Source organism: Dermacentor andersoni, chromosome 3, assembly GCF_023375885.2.
Source record: "Dermacentor andersoni chromosome 3, qqDerAnde1_hic_scaffold, whole genome shotgun sequence".
NCBI classification, from domain to species: domain Eukaryota; kingdom Metazoa; phylum Arthropoda; class Arachnida; order Ixodida; family Ixodidae; genus Dermacentor; species Dermacentor andersoni.
The window spans coordinates 173,940,440-173,948,332 of NC_092816.1; the positions used below are offsets into that span (position 1 = coordinate 173,940,440).

Below are 7,893 nucleotides of genomic sequence, written 5' to 3' on the forward strand. Positions count from 1 at the left end.
TCTGTCGTAAACTATGCACCGATGTTATTATATACTCTTTGTAATATCTTTCAACATATCATTTCTTGTTATCGGTTAACTTTCCTGAAGCGAAGTCCTATTCACGTCTCATGAACACAGCTTCCATCGGACATTTTCCTATGACATAATATATTTTCACAATTTATTCATTTACTAGAGAACGCTTAGTGCCCTAGACCCTAGAGCCCTAGAATGTGATCTTGATTGTACATTCTGACATTTGCTAAAGATTTCGTTTTGCTCTGCCACAGACTATTTCATCTGAATCTCAGTAAACTAAATATTACCATAGAACATGCGCAACAATATTAAAAATTCAGTGTAAGCAGGAACAATCGGTAATTCCTAATGGCTACGGTTCAACTCTCTTCTCTGTCAATTCAGGTGTGCCCTAGCGTTCATTTCTTGAGCCGCTTCTGTTTCTTATTTACATAAACGATTTGTCCGATTGTATTAGTCTTTAAATTATACTCTTTTCAGACAACTGCGTAGCATATCGCATGATTTCGTACAAAACGGGCACGAAAAGCACTTGAGACTGATCTTAGCACATAGTTAACGGTGGCTTTTCTTTTAAGCGGTGCCATACATTTATGCTATTAATAATTAAAAAGCTTTATATGGCTGATGAGGCGGAAAATCCTGCGTTGTTGGCGTAGGCGTGAACACACGATGGTCGAAAAAGTAAAGGGAGCCTAAGTGAGCAAACTGAGACAGCTCATGATGTCAGTTAAGGCAAAATTAATTAAGGTATATATATTTGAGGCAGAATGAATTAAGGCGAAGTTAATTAAGGGTGGTTTAGTTAGGATATAGTTTATTACAGCACTCGAACCCACGTCTATGGCAGGAATCGAATCCATGACCTATGATGTTAATTAGGGCGACGCTTATTAACGAACAGGTAATTAGGATAACGTTCAGTAAGGTACTCTAAATCAGAGCTTTTGTTAGGAGACGAACGCTTGAACGTTGGTCGTAGTCGAACCCACGACCTTGCGTTGTGCGCACCTTGTGACGAACACCATTGGTTATCGCAATTACACAGTGCATGAAAACGTTCCGGTGATGTAGCAGCTCAACGACTGAAAGAGCATAGACATCGCGCGGTGGTCGCAATGCTTTCACATGCATCCACGTAGGGTTAACTAACTGCCCCTTGAATTTTATTGCTTACAGCATTATAAAGTACCTGTGTCGACACTTTTCAATCGCCCCTTCGTCTTTCAAACTCCTTCTTTATGAAACTTTTGGTCGCTTCATACTAGAATACGGATCATCTATGTAGGATTCATCCATCGAAAATCTCGCTAGTCACATTGAATCTGTACAAAAGTAGTAGCGCATGCTTGATTTTCACTAACTTCTGCCAACTTTAGAGAGTTTCACCATGCAAAAAGCGTTATTTCTCCCCTCACTTTCTGCGCGTAGAAGCATATCACGTCTGGCCCTATTTTATAAGAGTTATTACCACAATGCTTAACTTAAGGAACAGTTTCTTTCTCATCCTTCATTCATGCCATCTCGCACCGATAATCGTCGGAAATATTCACTTCATAGGAAAACAACGCGAAAACACAGCAGCACAAACAGAGAAATACGCAGGATCAGTGCTTGGCGTGTGTATTTCCCTCTCTCCTACTGCTGTCCTTTCGCACTGCTTTTACCATGACGAACAACCAACTCGCACAGTTTTACACTCTATTGCAAATAATATCTTCCTCGTTGTCGTACTAGCCAGCAATTCCATCCTTTTATTCTTGAAGTGTGTACTGACTGATACCGCTTGCCCACCTGCGTTGTGTCTATTACTAATCCGATAGAAGTTACCTAAACAAGAATAAGTGCCTTACAAAGGCTGGCCAACGTTTCCGTAGATGGGCCCAGCTTCGTCAAAGGCGGCCGGCCCATCCTGGGCGAGGCCGCCCTTGCGCTTTCAAATGCGCTTGAAGAGAATGCTGTGACCTGATATTGTTACTTGTGTTTCTAGACTCTGATGTCCAATCCCTTATGTAACGCCCTACTGGCTCCGAAGGTATTTAAATAAATAACTGAGTGAATAAATAAATAAATAAATAAATAAATAAATAAATAAATAAATAAATAAATAAATATTAGGTGCCCGAAAAGAGAAGTTCAACAAGTCTGAAGAAGCGAACTCGGAATGAAAAGTAGCTGAGTGTACAGAAAGAAATGTAGAAAATAAAATGAGACGAGAGGGTGCATTGAGTAAAAAACGTTGGCCTGCATACATATGATAAAGAAGAAATAAAACATTTAGGGAAACATAAAGGCTTCGCTTATCATAATTCCGCGGCGGAATTCGAGGGATGCACCACAAATTTTTTTTTTTGACTCAACTACTGTAGAGATTGTGATGAACACACACCATGAGAGTCAGCTAGCTAACACGGTCAATAAAGTATGCAAGACTCCTCTAATCCGCAGTGGACGCTCTGGCTGCGTTCGTCGTGTATTCAACACAGCGCAGCTCGATGTACCGCCGCACCAATAATTCATAGCATGTCAGTCTCGTCTTAGGGCGCTATAACGTAAAACTATTCCAAGCTTTTCTATTCCAATTCTGCTATCAGCCCTCCTCGATTGGTCAAAAGCGTTTCAGTTTTCAGTCAGTTCTCCACAATTGGGCAAACAACTTTCGGGCCACCCCCACTTCACCTGCCTGTCAAGCGACGTCACGAAAACCGCGGTAGCACCCCATCTGATATGATGTGTACACGCTGATTATGCATGATTTGACTGAAAAAAGAAAAAAAACAGTTGTTTCTGATTTGACGCCTTTTCGCCATTAGCCCCCGGCTATTGGTCAAAAGCTTTCGGGCTGCACCCACTTCACCTGCCTGTCACGCGACGTCAAAAAACCGCGACAACTCACCGCGTCAAAGATGCATTACGCATTAAAGATGCATTAATAAGCCGAACAAAACTGAATTTTCTTCTGAATAGCCGCAGGCTGCCCTGTTCCGAAAGGAACGAAAGATGGCTGCCGCCGATCGCTCAGGCGCTGGCTACTCTCACCTGCCGGAGAGCATGGGTTTATTTGCCTATAATAAAACTTCTTGCGTGGCCGTGTAACGTTTTCGAGCACTTCCGGCACGTTTACGACCTCATTCTGCTATCTCTCCTTTGCTGAGGATCCGTTTTAGCGTCATTCTTAAGCTTGCGTTGCATGCCGCCGCGATTTTCGACGAGCCACCGCAAGCTAAGTAACGGAAAGCGGACCAATCCCAGACGCCGGTACCACCCTCTTCATCTGCTTATAGATTTTCAGTGCACTGGCTCTGCCCCATCGAATCCCTCTCCATTTGAGCGTTCTCCTCGCCTCTTGTCAGCCAATTAGATACGACAAGCCGCTCAGTGTAGGCAATGTTATTCGTTTTTCAAGCAAACAAAAGTGACCTCCTATGAACGAGGAGAGCGTTTGATTGGTCTGTTCAGACAAACCTGCGGGTGACCGCCCGGTGCTGGCGTCGGTGGTTACGCAAATTTGACGTCAGGAGATTGGAATAAAACATATTGGAACAGTTTTACGTTATAGGGCCCCTACTTTCGGACGCTCTAGAAAGTTCGATCAAGTTTTACCCCGCCAATTGATGTTATTCATTGAGGCCGTTTAGCATACTAAATTATAATACTTCGCGTGTTCAAGCAAATACAGACGTAGAAATAACAATATTGCAGATAAAATTTTTCTTGTGCAGCTATATATATATGCAAGGAATTTCATTATAATGCTAACAAGTTGCTACTTGCTTTTCCAACAGTCTGGATGGGATGTCGGCTGCAGCGATGGTTCGGGCAAACCATACCGTGACGGATTGGGCTGTGTGCGCGGATACCATGGCGTAAGTCTGACATCTTTATTCGTCGCTTTTTTTGGCGTAGAACAAACGCACGCATATATCATTTTGTGTTTTTGCTCGCATAACCAGCGCACGCACGCACGGCCCAAGTTGACCTTACGGTAGAAGCACAAAAGTCAAAATTTCAGTACCAACGAATATGCGCAAAGTTGCCAAATCACAAACACTTCACTCCCGCAAGTTATAGAGTTTTGCAGCAGTTCTGGGTTAAATGTTGGATCTAAAACTGTCAGCCGAAACAGTAATGTATTTCAACTCACGTATTCAAAGCGTATTTTTCGAAACTGTGTTTAGCCTATGGTGGGCTATCAGCATTGGCTTACCTTCCATTTTGCAATTGGAACATTACACGCAATTATCAAAGAGAAATAGTAAAGCATTATTGTTAATAATAAATCACTTAGCACTTATTTTAGGTGGAGGATGACAATAAATCTATATTTAAAAAGATGTGGCTGATACTTCTTCCATTGGAATGAGTAATCGCATGAAAGTGAACAGTGTATTCTAGGCAGTGGGAGCTTAGTTGCACAATATTAAATACAAGTCACTACATGTGTGCAGTCCTTTATTAATTACATTTGCGCTCGGTGGGAGAATGACAGAGGTACCAGGTACTCGGAGTACACTAGGCGTCATAGGTGTATTCGACGCGACGGTGAGTGTCTATTTTGGCGAAACTGAGTACCTACAGCTCCGGTGGCATCTCGCGCGAGCGTCCATGCACGTGTTCAATGGTGAGCAGATGCAAGGAAACGGCGTAAGCCCCCGCGGCGACACCGACTGTTGACAGTCGTCGGGGATCACCTTCCAAAGCGCGATAGGAAGACGCCGGGGAGGCCGTCACCACCAGAAGCTGACTGAGTTAGAACGTAAGGCACTTGCAAACCACTGCCATCTTTCCTGCCGTTTTAGTGCATAGGCTACCGGCCATGCCGTCTACAAGAATATTCATCCCTAAATATCCTCACCACACCAATGTGCGTCATCATGAGATATATTCCTTTAATAAAGCAACGAGAAGAAAGGGGGTTAACCGAGGGGCCCGATTTTTATCAGTCATATCATAAGAAGCCAACAACCACTGACACCAAGGACAACATAGGGGAAATTACTTGTGCCTAATAAATGAAAATAAAGAAACGATAAATTAATGGAAATTGAAGTAGATGAAAAACAACTTGCCGCAGGTGGGAACCGAACCCACAACCTTCGCATTTTGCGTGCGATGCTCTACCAATTGAGCTACCGCGGCGTCGTTTTCCCATCCACTTTCTTGGGTATTTATGTGTCCTAGTTGAACCCTGGGAGTGTTAGCCAGCGCCACCACTCCCAGACCTGGGCAGCGGACGTGGAACGTCCTTTTTGCCGCCGGCGTCACAAGAACGGGATCTTTTTGGATGAAGGCAACTGGTTAATAAAGCAAGCCGTTTTAACCTTTCCCCGCCCATTTTACCAACGATAAGCTTGGCAGGAAATGACAAAGTGTCGCCATCTCAGGAATTTGCTTGACGTAGATACATGGGACAGATTTCGGTGGGGCCCGGCATAAAACGCACTGTTAATACCGATGGTTGTTCAGTGTGTTAAGGTGAGTGTCGCTGGGGAATCAGGAGATGGCGAGTAGGCCAGCTACAGAGCAATGCTCCCCCGCACCATTCCACTATGCGGAAAAAGCCCTATTCTGCAGTAAAGACTTAGAGCGCTCGCAGAAAACAGCCGGCCTAAGGTGAGGGATGGATCACTTTTTCAGCGGCCCTTTGTCCTGGTGTTTTTGTCATAGGGCTGCGTGCTTAGGGCACTTCTACAGCAAAGCCCTGATGGTTTGTGCAGCTGCCATGCTGCACGCTTGGAATCAAGTTTAACTGCAGTCAGTGAGTCTGGTTGTCTTTTCGGATTTTGCCATAGGAGTACCTTGTACCATATGACAAACGATGCTTGGCATGATGTAACGAAATTAGAGATACTGATACATGACTTGCCGAATGTTACATGATAAAGAATTACTATAGCTAAAGAGTATCTGAGATACATGTTTGTTTGGTACTGTCCAGCCCGGCTGCAACACGCTATCAACAACATAGCTTAACGAACCCGAGGCACTATAACGTAAAGCTAGTCGAAACTGTTTTTGTTTCATTTCTGTAATCAGCGCTCCACAATTGGTAAAAATATTTTGAGACCTCTCTGTAACCGTACGTCACAAAACCTGCGAAACTCCCCATCTGATATGACGTGTGCACACTAATTATGCATGATGGGACCAAAGGAAAGAAAAATAATTATTTCTGATTCTACACCCTTTTTTGCCATTCACACTACGCTATTGGTTAAAAGATTTCGGGCTGCGCCCACATCAGCTGCCTGGCACGCGAAGTCACAAAACTGCGAAAACTGATCACGTGAATGTGACCTGCACGCATCAAAGATGCATTAATATGCCAAACAAAGCGCAGTTTTGCTCGGAAGAGGTGGAGACTACGCCGCTCGAAAAGAAATAAAGGATGTCTTTCTACAGACCACTCGGACACTGGCTACTCAGAGCTGCCGGGGAGCATACATTTATTTCCGCATTATAAACATTTTTGCATGACAATATAAGGTTGTTGAGCCCTTTCGGTATGTTTTCTACATCGTTCCGCCAACACCTGGTCGCTGAGGAACCATTTCAGTGGTATTTCGAACCTTCCGTTGCGAGACGCTGCGATCTTCCGTCAGCCACCATTAACTAAGCAAGGGAATGCAGGGTAATCGCAAACGGAAGCGCCTTCCTCCTCATCCAGTTATCGACTTTCACTGCGCTAGCTGGGCCTCACCGAAACTCTCTCCTTTGCTGCGTGCTCCTCGCCTCTTATCAGCCAAATAGATAAGGAAACTCTTTCACGATAGGTGACGCGATTCGTTTTGAAAGCAAACAAAGGTGATCTCCTATGAACGAGGAGATCGTTTGATTGGTCAATTCGAACAACGTTGCGGGTCACCGCTCCATGCTTCCGTCGGCATTTTCGTAAATTGGACATCAGGAAATTTGAATATTTTTAGGTTACAGGACTCCTGAACGCGAAGCGCTGTGTGCCAGTCCTCGCTCTCCGTCTTCAGTTTGTACTTCAAACGTGCGTGCAGGTTTCGTGAGGTGGCGCCTATTCTTCGCACATATATTTCTGTCGCCTCTCAGTACCCCGTGTCCCATTCTCTACACAGCACCTGCTACCCAGATGTCAGAGCTCCAAAACGAATCAATGCTGAGCGCTATGTCTTGAGCGGGTGCATACAGCAGAGGTAGAACATCTAGCTTCTAATCTGAATTTTGTAAGTTTCAATCCTCCTTCAGTATACGTCTTCAGTCTTGGGGTGGTGCCTGACACCGGCAAAACCCCGAGAGTTGGTGGGCTATACTTGTCCAGGTACAACCAAATTAGAGGCCCACTAAGCTTCAACAAAATACACTTTCTCACCAGAATAAGCATTGGCCTCCCTGGTGCAGTATTTGGCCACTAGCTCCCTCATGACTACAATTACCCCTGGCCCTCGGTCCCCAGCAGCTTCAGAGCACCTGACCAAGGCGTCAGTCAGACCTGTAACGAGGCAGAGAATGCTAGGAATCTCTGTGACCGGACAGGCCGCCACTGGGAAATGAACCTGGCAACGTTGAACACACCAACCATCTCGAGTGAGGTTAGGTTAACTGGACTCTTTCAGGAACTATCAGGCATTGTGTGGGATATTTTGACTTTAGTTAGGTTAGAAGATCTGGTGAGGCTTATACAGCGCTGACTAACGGCCATGTCTTTTGCTGTAGAGGGCTCCCAGATAAGAAGCAATACGGGTAGGACGCCTACTTCATAAGGACATTGCGGGCAACATTGACGAACTTTACAGCATTGATGAGAGGTTAGCAGTAGTCGTAATAAAGCTAAATAGGAGGTATAGAATAAAGGCATTACAAGCCTAAACCACAACCTCTAGTCACGATGATGAAGGAAAAGAA

General features: G+C 44.6%; 1 non-coding gene across 1 annotated transcript; it reads right to left on the reverse strand.

Moving 5' to 3' along the window:
* Positions 1 to 5,087: 5,087 nt before the first annotated feature.
* Positions 5,088 to 5,160, reverse strand: TRNAL-CAA (transfer RNA leucine (anticodon CAA)). The gene has a single exon. It is a non-coding gene; the product is annotated as a tRNA-Leu (tRNA).
* Positions 5,161 to 7,893: the final 2,733 nt, after the last annotated feature.